The sequence below is a fragment of the Nannospalax galili genome, unplaced genomic scaffold, assembly GCF_000622305.1.
Source record: "Nannospalax galili isolate Female #2095 unplaced genomic scaffold, S.galili_v1.0 scaffold1677, whole genome shotgun sequence".
In the NCBI taxonomy this organism is placed as follows: domain Eukaryota; kingdom Metazoa; phylum Chordata; class Mammalia; order Rodentia; family Spalacidae; genus Nannospalax; species Nannospalax galili.
In genome coordinates, this window is record NW_008339464.1 from 324,809 (window position 1) to 339,225 (window position 14,417).

Consider the following 14,417-nt stretch of genomic DNA (forward strand, 5'->3'; position numbering starts at 1 on the left):
AGTGTTCTTAACCGCTGAGTCATCTCTCCAGCCCCTTATTTATTATTTTTATGTGTATGAGTGTATTGCCTACATGTGTGTAAGTGCACCCCTGTCATGCAATGCCCTTGGAGGTCAGAAGAGGGCGTCAGACCCTGAAACTGGAGTTACAGACAGTTGTTAGCTGCCATGCGGGTGCTGGGAATTGAAACTGGATTCTCTGCAAGGGTAGACAGTACTCTTGACTGCTGAGCCATCTCTCCAGCCCCCTTTTTTATTTTTTATTTATTTTAATTAATTAATTAATTAATTTATTTATTTATTTTGGTCTTTTTGAGACAGGGTCTCCCTGCAGCCCCAGCTGTCCTGGAACTCACTATGTAGACCAGGCTGGCCTTGAACTCACAGCGATCTGCCTGCCTCTGCCCCCCAAGTGCTGGGATTAAAGGAGTGTGCCACCATGCCCGGCCCCTTTTTTATTTTTTAACATTTATTTGTGCACGCATGTGTGTCTGTATGTCTATGTGTGTCTGTTTGAGTGTATAACACGTGTGCATGAGTGTCCCTGGAGATCAGATGAGCTCTGGTCCCATGATAGAGCAGCAAGTACTCTTAAGCCCTGAGGCATCTCTCCAGACACTATTTATTATTTTTTGAAACCAGGTCTCATATATCCCAGGCTGATCTCACCTCAAGTTCATTATGTAGTTGAGAATGACTTTGAACTTTGGATCTGCCTCTGTCTCCAGAGTGCTGGGATAACAAGTATGAGCCACCACAGCTGGTTTATGCCATACTGGGGACTGAGCCTAAGACTTTGTGCATGCTAGACAAGCACTTTACCAACTGAGCTGCATCCCCAGCTCAAGTTTTTTTTTATTTTTTAATTTTTGGTCTTTTTGAGATTGGCCTGCCTCTGCTTCCTAAGTGCTGGGGCTAAAGGCATGTGCCATCATGCCTGGCAGCTCAGGTTTTTAAAGCTGATGTCCAACTTCTTTTGTGTTTGGTTGCTTGTACTTGTTCATAGAAGATATCTCCCATCAGTTATTATTCTGAGCCTAGATGCAGAACTCTTCCCTTAACGTGGTTGTAGGCTTTTTGTGGGTGCAGGTCCAGGATCTGGAGATAAGCTGGGTGGATTCAAATTCCCAGCAGAGCTACCCATTAATGGTGACTTTTTTCTTCACCTAAGTGCCACTTTAACAGGCAAGGAAAATCCTGGGTGCAGGAGGGCGAAACAGAGATGAGGCTAGAGGGGGAGATAATGAACCCTCATTTGATAGGCTGGATTTAATAGGGGGGCCTAGGTACTTAGGAGTCAGGCAGGGAGATGGAGAGACCAAAGAAAGCCTCAGTGCATATTGAGTTTGAAGCCAGCCTGGGCTACATGAAACCCTGTCTCAAAACAAGACAAACAGGTTGAAGAGATGGCTCAGCAGTTGGTTAAAGCATCTCCCACACGAGCATGAGGACGGGTATTTGGATCTCCAGAAAGCCTCATACCTGCCGGGTACGTGTGTTGGTCCACCTGTAATTCCAGCGGAAAGAACTCAGGGTTTGATTCAAAGACACTGCCTCAAAGAACAAGGTGGAAAAGGGGTGGAAGATGAATCCTGACATCAACCTCGGGTCTCCACATGCTCAAACACCATGCGCATCACACACACACACAGACGAAAAGGAAAACAAACAAAAAAATGTAATATGGGCTTGAGAGATGGCTCAGGGGTACTGTTGGACACTGTTTCTGAATTTAGTTCTCAGCACCTTTATCAAGTAACCTTTATCAAGTTATAACCATTTGTAACTCCAGTTCCAATGCCTCCTTGACTCTGGGAGTACCTGCTTTGTCTCTCTCTCTCTCTCTCTCTCTCTCTCTCTCTCTCTCTCTCTCTCTCTCTCTCAAATAAAAATAGTAAAATAAATGCCTTAAAAAATACACAGGAGCTGGGTATGGTGGCACACACCTTTAGTCTCAGCACTTGGGAGGCAGAAATGGTCAGATCTCTGCGAATTCAAGGCCAGCCTGGTCTACTTAGTGAGTTCCAGGCCAGCTTGGGGCTACAGGGAAAGTCTGCCTCAAAATAATAAAATAATAATAATAATAACAACAACAACAACAACTAAGCTGGCGTGGTGGCGCACGCCTTTAATCCCAGCACTTGGGAGGCAGAGGCAGGCGGATCTTTGTAAGTTCAAGGCCAGCCTGGTCTACATAGTGAGTCCCAGGCCAGCTGGGGCTACAGGGAGACCCTGTCTCAAAAAGACAAAAATAAAGATAAAAGCAATACACAGGAAATCTGTTCCTCAAACCTCCTGGTCATACTTCTTTCTCAAGTCACTACTGTCACAAGTTCTTTTTTTTTTTCTGAGACAGTTTTGCTATGTATCCCAGGCTGGCCTAGCATTCTTTGGTAGCCCAGGAGGACCTTGAACTCTTTTTCATATTTATTTATTTGTTTATTTATTTATTATTTTTTGGTGCTAAGATTAAAGGTATGTGTCACCACGCCTGGCTTAAACTCATCATTCTCTTGCCTTTTCCTTCCAAAAGCTTGAGAGGACAAATCCACGCCACCATGACCTAGTGTCACATCTAGCTCTGTGCAGGCTTTGCCAGCTTCATACTAGTACAACCTGAATAGGCCTCACCCAGGCCTAGAACCTCTAGGGGCTGGAGGGCTTGGGAGCTTCTTGGCCCCCGCATTGAGATTCCTGGAACATGCTCAGTCATGACACACATGCATCTCTAGAATGGGTGGAGTTGATGCTGTGAGGCCATCTTGACCACATAGTGGTCACACATAGTGACCACATAGTGACCACAGACATGGTCCACTAATGGATAAAGGCTTCTATATAATTAAAGAGTTTAACAGCAGGGCTGGAAAGATGGCCCAATGGTTAAGAACACCTGCTGCTCTTCCAGAGGACATGGGTTCGATTCCCAGCACCCACATGGCAGCTAACAACCATTTCTGACTTCAGTTCCAGGAGATCTGACATCCTCTTCTGACCTCTACAGGCATTGCATGAATGTGGTGCACTTACATACATGCAGGCAAAACACTCATACACATAAAATAAAAATAATAAAATATTAAAAAAATAACATTTACTTGTGTGTGTGCCTGTATATACACACGTGTGGAGGTCAGAAGATCACCCATGGGTGTTGGTTTTCTTTTATTTTTAATTTAAATTTAATTTTATTTATTATTTTTATTTTATATGTATGAGTGTATTGCCTGCATGTGTATAAGTGCACCCTTGTCATGCAATGCCCTCAGAGTCAGAAGAGGGTGTCAGATCCCCTGGAACTGGAGTTACAGACAGGTGTTAGCCAGCTTATGGGTACTGGGAATCGAACCCGGGTCCTCTGCAAGAGCCGTCACTGCTCTTAACCACTGAGCCATCTCTCCAGCCCCCAGTTTTTCTCTTTTCATCATGTGGATTCCAGGAATTGAACTCAGGTCCTCAGGCTTGGTGGCAAGTATGTTACCTACTGAGCGATCTGGCTGGCCACATGTATATATGTATATATAAAATTTCTTTAAAAAATATTTTCTTTATTATTTTTATTTTATGTGTGTGAATGTATTGCCTGCATGTATGTGAGTGCACCCATGTCATTCAATGCCTGTGGAGGACGGATCCCTTGGAACTGGAGTTACACAGTTGTTAGCTGTCATGTGGGTGCTGGGATTAAAACCCGTGTCTTCTGCAAGAACAACCAGTGTTCTTAACCGCTGAGCCATCTCTCCAGCCCCATGTATAAAATTTTTAACATTACATTTTTGTGTATGTGTGTGTGTGTGGGGGTGACTTTTATTAATGGACATAATATGAACTAATGACTTTTAATTAATTCCAGCAAATCTGTGTGTTCTTGTGTCTTGTGACCTTGGCACCTGTCGCCAGAGTTCTCTCAGGATCTCTTGCAAGATGAGACAAACCATAAAATATATTTTTATGTGAATTTACTATGGTTTATGCCCTTGGGTAGGGAAGGGGTAAATGGGAGAACTTACAAAGAGACAAGCACTCTTGCTCAGTGGCTCAGAGCCGGACAATGCAGACCGCTCCGGTGGCCCACTCCTTCACCTATGCATCTTGGGCCCACTGTCTGGCCTCAGGTCGGTATATGCCCCCTCTTGCATCCACACAGGTGAGATGCTGGGGCCATCTTTCCACGCCGGTTGCTGCATGTTCCCTGCCCTGTTCTGTCCCAAGATGGTGCAGAAAACCCCTCCCCAGTCAATTCTCCGCAGCAGGCCCCGCCCCTTGGAGGAAACAGGCAGTTTGGGAGACAGCACCTGATGTCATTTCCTAGGCAGCCTCAGTTTGTTACTATACCCAAAAAGATAATGAATGAACGAATGTGGATGTGCTTGAGAATTGACACATCAAAGGGCTGAAAGGCAGTACACATGACCTTGGATGAAAGATATTCTAGAACTAAGGATGATGGTCTGTTAAGCTTTAGGTGGAGCCCAGCTTATACTTCCCCAATTGAAGCTGGAGAAAACATTTTGAATAAAATTATGGGTGGGGCCAGACTTAGCACACGGCTCCAGAGACAGAGTTCCAACAAGACAGCTCAGTTCCAGGAGAAAGATGGTTCCCAGAAATATCTGGGGGAATGGGTGTCCTCTGAGTGCTGGCCCACTCTTAAAAACTAAATTTAGGGCTGGGTGTGGTGGTGCACGCCTTTAATCCCAGTACTCGGGAGGCAGAGGCAGGTGGATCTGTGAGTTCAAAGCCAGCCTGGTCTACATAGTGAGTTCCAGGACAGCTGGGGCTACAGGGAGACCCTGTCTCAAAAAGACCGAAAAAAAAAAAACACCCCTAAATTTAAGAGTTAGGATTTTATTTGTTCAGGTAATTATAATGTTGGTGTAGGAGCACTCTGTGTGTGTGTGTGTGTGTGTACACCTGTGCCATAGCACACATATGGAGGTCAGAGAACAACTTGGGAGACTTGGTTCTCTCCTTTGCCCATGGGGGGTCCTAGGAATTGATCTCTTGGTCGTCAGGCTTGGCAGCAAACAGCTTTAACGATTGATCCTGATTCTGTATTTTGAACCTGTGTTACTTACTTTTCTCATTACTGTGATCAAGTAAATACTTGAGAAGCAACTTGTGGGGAAAGATTTTGGTTTGCCCTTTGAGGGAATACAGTTCCTCATGGGAGAGGGGGTTGTAGCTGCATGTGTGTGAGGCAGCTGGTCACGCTGTATCCAGTCAGGAAGCAGGGACAGGCGAGTGCTGGTGCTCCTCTGCTTTCTTCCATTTTCTTTATTATTCAGTCCAGGACCCCAGCCCATGGAACTGTACCACACTTAGGGTGGGTTGTTCCTCATCAGCTAAACTGCTCTGGAAATGAAGCTAGGCTTGGTGGCACATACCTGTAATCTTAATACTTTGGGAGGTGGATGTAGGAGGGATCAGGGATTGAAGGTCAACAGCTACATAGCAATATAGAGTCCAGTCTGTCTTAACTACCCAAAAGTGTTCCCAAAAGAACACTTCTCTGGGAATGCCCTCACAAACAAACCCAGACACAGGTCTCCTAGGTGATTCCCAATCCAGTCAACCTGACAATGAAAATGAACCCTCACATTCCTCAAAGAACCCTTTGGTACCCTCAAAGAAGAGGTGAAAGATGCCGTGATGATTTGAATGAGAAGTGGTGCCCCATAGGCTCCCGTAATTGAATACTTGGTCCTCAGTTGTCGGTGGTGTTTGGGGAGGTTATGGAACCTTTAGGAGGTAGAGCTTTACTGAAGAAAGTGTGCCACTGGTGGAGGGTTTTAAGGGATCATAGCCTTGCCCAGCTTCCTGTTGTTCACTCCCCTCCCCCCACTTTGCTTCCTGTGTGTGGAAGAAAATATTACCAACCAGTTCCTATGCCTGCCTCTGAACCTTTGGCTATGGCTTCCCTACCATGATGGATTGGGTCTATGCCTCTGAATCCATAAGCCTTAAGTTGTTTTAGTCATGATCGTGGTAGTTTATCACCAATACAGATGTGGAACAGATATCCATAACAGCAGTCACCTTGTGTGGTGCTGCACACATTTTATATAAATATAAAATCTGTTCACTCTTTGAGGCTGGAGAGATGGCTCAGTGGTTAAGAGCACATGCTGCTCTTACAGAGGACTGGGATTCAGTTCCCAGCACACATATGGCAGTGAACAACCATCTGTAACTCTAATTCCCGGGATCTGATGCCCTGTTCTGGCCTCAGTGGGCACTGCACATGGTGGTGCACTGCACCTACATTCATGCAGGCAAAGCATTCATACACATAAAGTGTAAATAAATAAAATAAAAAAAAAAATCCAGCCAGGCATGCCTTTAATCTCAGCATAGGAGAGGTAAAGGCAGAGGCAGAGGCTGGCAAATCTCTGAATTCAAGGCCAGTCTGGTCTACGTAGCAAGTTGCAGATACACAAAAAATAATAATTTGTCCACTGGTCAACTAAATCAGAATCTAAAGGATTCTGATTAAATCAGAATCTAAAGGATTCTAAAAATTTCATTATTTTTCTTTCTTTCAACATCTATTTTTCTATTGTAAGCATATGTGTGTGTGCTTTTGTGTGTTAGGCTAGTGCTCTAGTGCTGAGCTCAGCAGACCCTCAGCAGCCTCCTTTCTGAGGTAGACTCTTGTTGTTTCCCACAATTGCCTTGAATCCTGGGCTCAAGTGCTCCACCTGCCTCAGCCACAGCCTGCTGGGACCTGGGCACCTGCACAGCTCAGGAATATGTTATGTAGAACTAGTGTTACCATTGCTTAACAAGTGTTGCCATTGCAACACTGAGTCGGTGGAATCTCCAGAATGAATTTCCATTACACAAGGAGCAGAGGTTGCAATTCCGGCTCACTCATGTAGCACACAGAAAAGCAGGGTGGGCGGTTGTCTCTGAAGGGGAGCATCTTCTTGGGTTGGCTCCTCGCGTTCACCCAGCCAATCGATGCTGGCTTCCTCCTTAGTCTCTAAGGAAGACAACGGCTCCTTTCCCAGGGGCGACTCCACCCCTTTCACAGGAGGAGACTTTGCTTCTGGGTTCCTTCCTGCATCCTGTTGTCTAGAGCTGGATCCCAGCCTTTAAGCAGAAGGGCATAGATGTTCTCTTCCTGCCAGTCTAGCAAGCTCTGGGTTATGCCTGGTGCCTAGACCCTGAGGAGTGAAGAGTGAGGTGGGCCGGCTAGTTTTAACTCAAGTTGAAAGAATTAAAGTGCTGAAATCTGCTGGTTTCCTTATTAGATGACTTCCTTTTAAAATTTGTTATTAGGACTGGAGGGATGGCTCAATGCTTAAGAGCATTTGCTGCTCTTGCAGAGGACCTGGGTTCAGTTCCCAGTACTCATAGGGTGATTGACAGTCCTTCATAACATAAGTTTCATGGGATCAGACACCTTCTTCTGGCCTCCACAGGCACTGCACACATGTGGTACACTTACATACATGTAGGCAAAACACTCATACACATAAAAATAAATTTTAAAAATGTATTTTTTGCTTTTTTGAGACGGTTTCCCTGTAGCCCCAGCTGGCCTGGGACTTGTTATGTAGACCAGGCTGGCCTTGATCTCACAGAGATACACCTGCCTCTGTCTCCTAAGTGCTGGGATTAAAGGTATGAGCCACCAGGCCCAACTTAATTTTTATTACATCCACTTATTTGTGTGTGTGTGTGTGTGTGTGTAGACTTGTGGGTGCTATAGAGTGCATGTGGAGGCCAGAGGACAATTTACATGAGCTGGTTCTTTCTGTCCACCATGTGGGTAAAATAGGATTGAATTTAAGTCATCAGGCTTGGCAGCAAGTACCTTTATCCACTGAGCTGCCTCATCAATCTGTAAATGACTTCTTTAAAAAAAAAATGGGCTAGAGAGCCAGGCGTGGTGGCGCACACCTTTGATCCCAGCACTTGGGAGGCAGAGGCAGGCGAATCTTTGTGAGTTCAAGGCTGGCCCGGTCTATATAACAAGTTCCAGTCCAGCCAAGGCTACATAGTGAGGCCCTGTCTCAAGAATAATTATTTATTATTGTGTGTATACGGTGTGTGTGGGGGGGGCTATGTCTTTCTGCTGTAACATTCACTGATTCTCTCCTTCCACCTTTATGTGGGTTTTGGGGATTGAACCTCAGGCTTGCATGGCAAGAGCTTTACTTTACTGTCTGAACCATTTTGCCAGACCTCTAGATGGCTTGGGGGAAAATTCCACAAAGTTTCTAGAATCATTCAATATAACTGTGTGCCTTAGCAAGGCAGCCCCTTTCCACCTGCTTGGCTCTTATCTTTTTAGATAATATTTCTCTCTGCACTGCCTAGGTCTTAGGAGCACCATAAATTCCTACTCGTTTTCAATGTCTGTTTGATTTATTTTCACTAAGTTCTTTTGATTTAAAGTCTTTCTCTGATAAAGTTCATAGTGGTGGAGGGGAGGGAAGATGCAGTTCCTCCCACCCTGAACAGGCTTACATGTGACAGACCTGCCTTTAGCCTAGCCAGGGGCACAGGCTATTTCTATAATAGGGATCATGTCTTGTATATCTAGTGAAGTCTTTCACCTGCTTAAAACACATTTGTGGAGCTGGAGAAATGGGTCAGCAGTCAAGAGCACTCCTGTTCTTTTGGAAGACCTGAATGTGGTTCCCAGCACTGGTGTAGGAGGCTCACAAGTACCTGCAACTCCAGCTCCAAGGGACCAATGCTCTCTTCTGGCTTCCTCAGGTACCTCACACACATGACATTTACACACACACACACACACACACACACACACACAAATAAAAATATTAAGCACCTAGGTTTAAAATACATTTGTGGGGCTGGAAAGAGGCTCAGTGGTTAAGAGCACTTGTTCTTCCAGAGGACCTGACATTAATCCCCAGCACTCATGTTGTGCTGCTCACAGCCTGTAACTCCAGCTCCTGGGAGATCTGATGCCTCTGGCTTCTGCAGACTCTTACACTCACATGCATATACTCATATCCACATAATTGAAAATAAAGAAATTACATTTGTATCTGAGCATGGTGGTATATGTCTGTAATTCTAATACATGGGAAGCTGAGGCAGGAGGATGTGAGTTTGAGGCAAGCCTGGCCTGTATCATACGCAAAGCCCTGGGTTCCATCCCTAGCACAAGGTTGTGATCCTAGCACTCAGGAGGCAGGAGAAAAGACCAAAAAAACCCCGTAAACAGTAAGTAGCCTTAGAGGGTTGCCTCTGTCTGCTGACGCCCCTAGAAAACATTAACAGATGCACCTCTTCCTGAGACTCGAGCTGGTATATCCCTTGCCCTGTTAAAAGACAAAATTATAACGAATCTAGCTGAAAGATCTTAATTGGGACTGTGGATGCAGCTCAATTGGTATGGTGCTTGTCTAGTATGCATGAAGTCTGGGTTTGATGCTGAGCACTGCATAAAATCAGGCATGATGGTATATACCTGCCATTCTAGCACTTGGGAGATGGAAGCAGGAGAAATTCAAGGCCATCCCTTGGTTACAAAAAAAAGTTTGAGTCCATCCTGGGTTGCATGAGACCCTGTCTTTCTTCCACCCCCACCCTCTTTTGTATTGAGACAGTCTCCTTGTAGCCCCAGCCTCTCTATGTAGACCAGGCTGGCCTGGCTTTGAACATCTGTCTGCCTCTGCTTCCCAAGTACTGGGACTAAAGGCGTGTGACACCACACCCGGGTATAGACCCCACCTTTTTTTGTTGTTTTGTTTTTTTTGAGACAGGGTCTCCCTGTAGCCCCAGCTGTCCTGGAACTCACTATGTAGACCAGGCTGGCCTTGAACTCACAGAGATCTGCCTGCCTGGGATTAAAGGTGCTGGGATTAAAGGTGTGCGCTACCATGCTCGGCCCCTTGATTAAATATTTTATTTTTATTATTTTTATTTTATGTGTATGAGTGATTGCCTGCATGCATGTAAGTGCACCTGTGTCATGCAATGCCTGAGGAGGTCAGAAGAGGTCATTGGATGCCCTGGAACTGGAATTATGGGACGGGTGTTAGCTGCCCTGTGGATCCTGGGAACCAAACTTGGGTCCCCTGCAAGAACAGTCAGTGCTTTTGACCACTGAGCCATCTCTCCAGTCCTTCATTTATTTTTGAGACAAGGGCTCACATAGCCCAGACTGGCTTCAAACTCTCTATGTAGCTGAGGCTAGACTTGAGCTCTTAATCTTCCTTCCTCTCCCTCCCAAGTATGGTAATTACAGGCATGGACCACCAGACTCTGCTGGAGTTGTTTAGAAAGCGCATCTTAGCTGCCTGTGAAGTCACACACCTAAAGCACTCAGGAGGCAGAGGCAGGAGGACTGACTCCTTTCAGGGCTAGCCCGGCGTGCAAAGTTCCAGGTCAGTGGGGGTGGGGGGGTGCATAATGACACTCTGTCCCCAAAGAATGGAAGGAATGAAAGGAAAAGAAGAGGAAAGTACATTCTAGAGCTAAGCATGGTGGTACACATGTGTAATCCTGGTATTCTGGAGACTGGGGCATGATGATGGGAGTTTGTGGCCAGTCTGGGCTACATAGTGATTTCCAGGCTGGCCTGAGCTACAAAGTAACCCTGTCTCAAAAAAGAAAGAGGAGGCCAGATGTGGAGGTGGACATCTTTTATCCCAGCCCTTGGGAAACAGAGGCAGGTAGATCTCTGGGAGTTTGAGGCCAGCCTGATCTACATAACAGGTTCCAGGCACAGTGAATGAGAGAGAGAGAGAGAGAGAGAGAGAGAGAGAGAGAGAGAGAAACATTCTAGCTGCTGTGCAGTGAGAGAGTCGGGGAGGATTGCAGATTGCATGCAAGAAGATGTGATGGGACCTGAAGGGGCAGGAGTGAGGTTAGGAGTGAGACTATATATCATCCTTGGTGAGTGAACACAGTCAAGGGTTCCTGCTTCCCAGCAGACCTCCAAAGAGGATGTGGATATCCCAGCCGCTTAGGACAGCGGTCCTTCACGTCCTCTGTACCGTTAGAATCTCAAGATCATTGCTTACTGTTCCCACCATAAAGCAGGAGGCAGAAACTGATGGAGGGCTGGAGAGATGGCTCTGTGGGGGAAAGCCTGAGTATGCAGGATGACCTGAGTTATCCCATGGTGGAAGGAGAGAATGGACTTCCAGAAAGTTGTCCTCTGACAGCCACATGTACACCATGGCAGGAGCACGTACCCATACACTAATAATAAATGAAATAAAATTTAAAAGAGGAATTAGATGAAAGCAAATAGATTATCCATAGTTTGGCCAGAACTTGGGAGAGAAAAACTTGATTTGTCTGCAGTGTTAGGATCAATGGAACATGGAACAGAAGCCAGGAAATATGCATGGGTCAACATACCTGTGAAATAGCTGCCAAATCAGCTATCAGCTGTGTGGGATGTCTTCTTCCCACCAGCCTGTCTCTTCTCTCCCTCCTTTGGAACCATGGCTCCCTCCACAAGCCTGTCCTCACCTCCAGCATGGAATTTTCTGGAGAAACTCCCAGATGCAAGTGTCCACCTGAGGGTCCTGTGAGTGTGGTCAACTTACTTAAAACATTTTGTGATTAAAAAAAAAATTAGGTGTGTTTGTTTTTTAGGGATGGAGGACATTTGAGACAGGGTCTTGCCTTGTAGCCCTGGCTGACCTGGAACTCACAGAGATTCCCCTGCCTCTGTCTCCTGAGTGCTGGAACTAAAGGTGTGCACCACCACGTCTGGCCAAAGATTTATTAATTTTTTTTAATTTTTATTTTTTTTATTTTAGCCAGGTATGGTGGCGCATACCTTTAGTCCCAGCACTTGGGAAGCAGGAGCTCTGTGAGTTCAAGGCCAGCCTGGTCTACATAGTGAGTTCCAGGACAGCGGGGCTACAGGGAGACCCTGTCTCAAAAAAAGGCCAAAAAATTTTTTTATTTTGATTTTTTAAAAAAATTTATGGGTATGGGGCTGGAGAGGTGGCTCTGTGGTTAAGAACACTGACTGCACTTGCAGAGGACCTGGGTTCAAGTCCCAGAACCCACATGGCAGCTACAAACCATCCTTAACTCCAGTTCCAGAGGAATCTGAAGCCCTCTTCTGACGTCTGCGGCATTGCATGACACAGGTGCACTCACATACATGCAGGCAATACACTCATACACATAAAATAAAAATAATAAATACTCAAAAAGACCAAAAAAAAAATAAAAATAAAAAAAAACTATGTGTATGTGTGTGATGTGCACATGAGTGTAGGTGCCTGCTGAGGCCAGAGGTGTCAGATACCCTGGAGCTTCAGTTACAGGTTACAGCGGTCCTGTGGGCGCTGGAAAACAAACCCAGTGCCTCTACAAAAGCAGCAACTGGGCTTAACCTCTGAACTATACTCTAGCCCCTTGTTCTACAATATTGTAACTACGGTCAACAGTAAAGTACTATACCTTAAAATATATATTAGGGCTGGCAAGATGTTTCAGTGGGTAGAAAGCTATTGGCTTACAAGGCTGATAACCTGAATTTGGACCCCAGACTCCACTTTTTTTTTTCTTTTTCTTTTGGTCTTTTTGAAACAGGGTCTCCCTGTAGCCCCAGCTGTCCTGGAACTCACTATGTAGACCAGGCTGGCCTTGAACTCACAGAGATCTGCCTGCCTCTGCCTCCCAAGTGCTGGGATCAAAGGTGTGTGCCACCACACCCGGCCCTAGAACCTACATTTTTTTAAAAAGCTGGATGGAGGGTCTGGAGAGATGACTCAGAAGTTAAGAGCACATGCAGAGGAACTGGGTTGAATTCCCAGCACCCATGTGATAGCTAACAATCATCCAAAACTCCAAGAGGCCCTTTTCTGGCCTCCATGGGTATTACACACATATGGTGTACTTACATACACACAGACAAAACATTCATACATGTAAAAAGTAAAAATAAGCCTGGTGTACTGGTGCATGCCTTTAATCCCAGCTCTTGGGAAGCAGAAGCAGGCAGATCTCCATGAGTTTGAGGCCAGCCTGGTCTACATAGCAAGTTGCATACCAGCTAGTGCTGCATAGTAAGACCGTGTCTCAAAAACCAAAACAAACTGAGAGACATTTGGGGACATGAACTTGGCTTGATAGGCCTTAACATATATGACAAAATCTATGGAAACCAGTAGGGGGACAATGGGGGGCCTAAATAGGGAAGGGGGCCTGAGTATGATCAATATATATTGTATGAAATTTGCAAAAAAAAAATCAATTAAAAAAAGCTGGGTGCAGTGGCACACATTTGTAATTGGAGCACTGCTATAGACGGGTGCGAAGTGCATACAGGATCATCATCTGGAAACTCCTGGGCCAGTCCAGCCTGGAGCGCCCAGTGCAGTGGTGGAAAGGGCTGTTGGGGACCCCTGTTGTGTAAAGTCTCTCCATGTCTGGATAGCCTATGGGCTCGGCTTCATATGCAGAGACTCCTTTTATCAGCAGGGTGCCTTCCTGGCATCTTCCTGACTCATCTTTTGAAGTAGCCATGGCCTCCGGCTCTGGAACTGCCAGCTTTTCCTGTGTGATTTTCAGACAATGTCTGGCTGCCTGGCAGGAGCCCACCACCACATGTAAATGAGGCATCCTAAAAGTACCTATCAGCTAAGGCTTTTACTACTACCCCCACAGTATAAAATATCCTCGTTTCCCCTAATTAATGGAAGCTGGATCACTAAGGCCTGGAGCCAGCTGAGTCACTGAATAAAAGGGGCTGTACCACTGACTGAGCTGAGTTCAGTGTCTTACTGCCTACGATCCAGTCTTCCCGGAGAGAGCTGTCTCTTCATAAGCCGGGACTCACAGACTCACAGAAATCCAGCTTTCCCGGTCCTGCACCTCCCTGCAGCTGACGTCCCGAACTTAGAGAGAGAGTGTACGGTGGATTGGGACGGAACCTGACCGGGCCAGCCCCGGTAGCAGAGAGCCTCAACAACAGAGAAGCAGGGACCCGCCTGGGAGCGCAGCGATCAGTGGAGTCACCAGCACCCAGTAGACGCGGAGACCCACAGCAATGCGGTGCGGGACACGTGCGCACCCCAGCAGACTCGGCCCGCGGACCCGCCGCACTCCAGCGAGGTGTGGGAGATCGGCGCCACGCCCAGCAGCTGGCACCCCGAGATCCCCCCACGCCCATAAAGGGCAAGAGAGATTCTGCCTCAAAACAAGGTAGAAGGAGAGGGGGGCTGGAGAAATGGCTCAGCGATTAAGAACATTGGCTGTTCTTGCAGAAGACCCGGGTTCAAATCCCAGCACCCACATGGCAGCTAACAACTGTCCATAACTCCAGTTCCAGGGAATCGGACAGCCTCTTCTGATCTCTGCGGGCATTGCACAACATGGGTGCGCTTACCTATATGCAGACAATACACGCATACACATAAAATAAAATTTTTTAATATTAAAAAAAGATACACACCCTCATA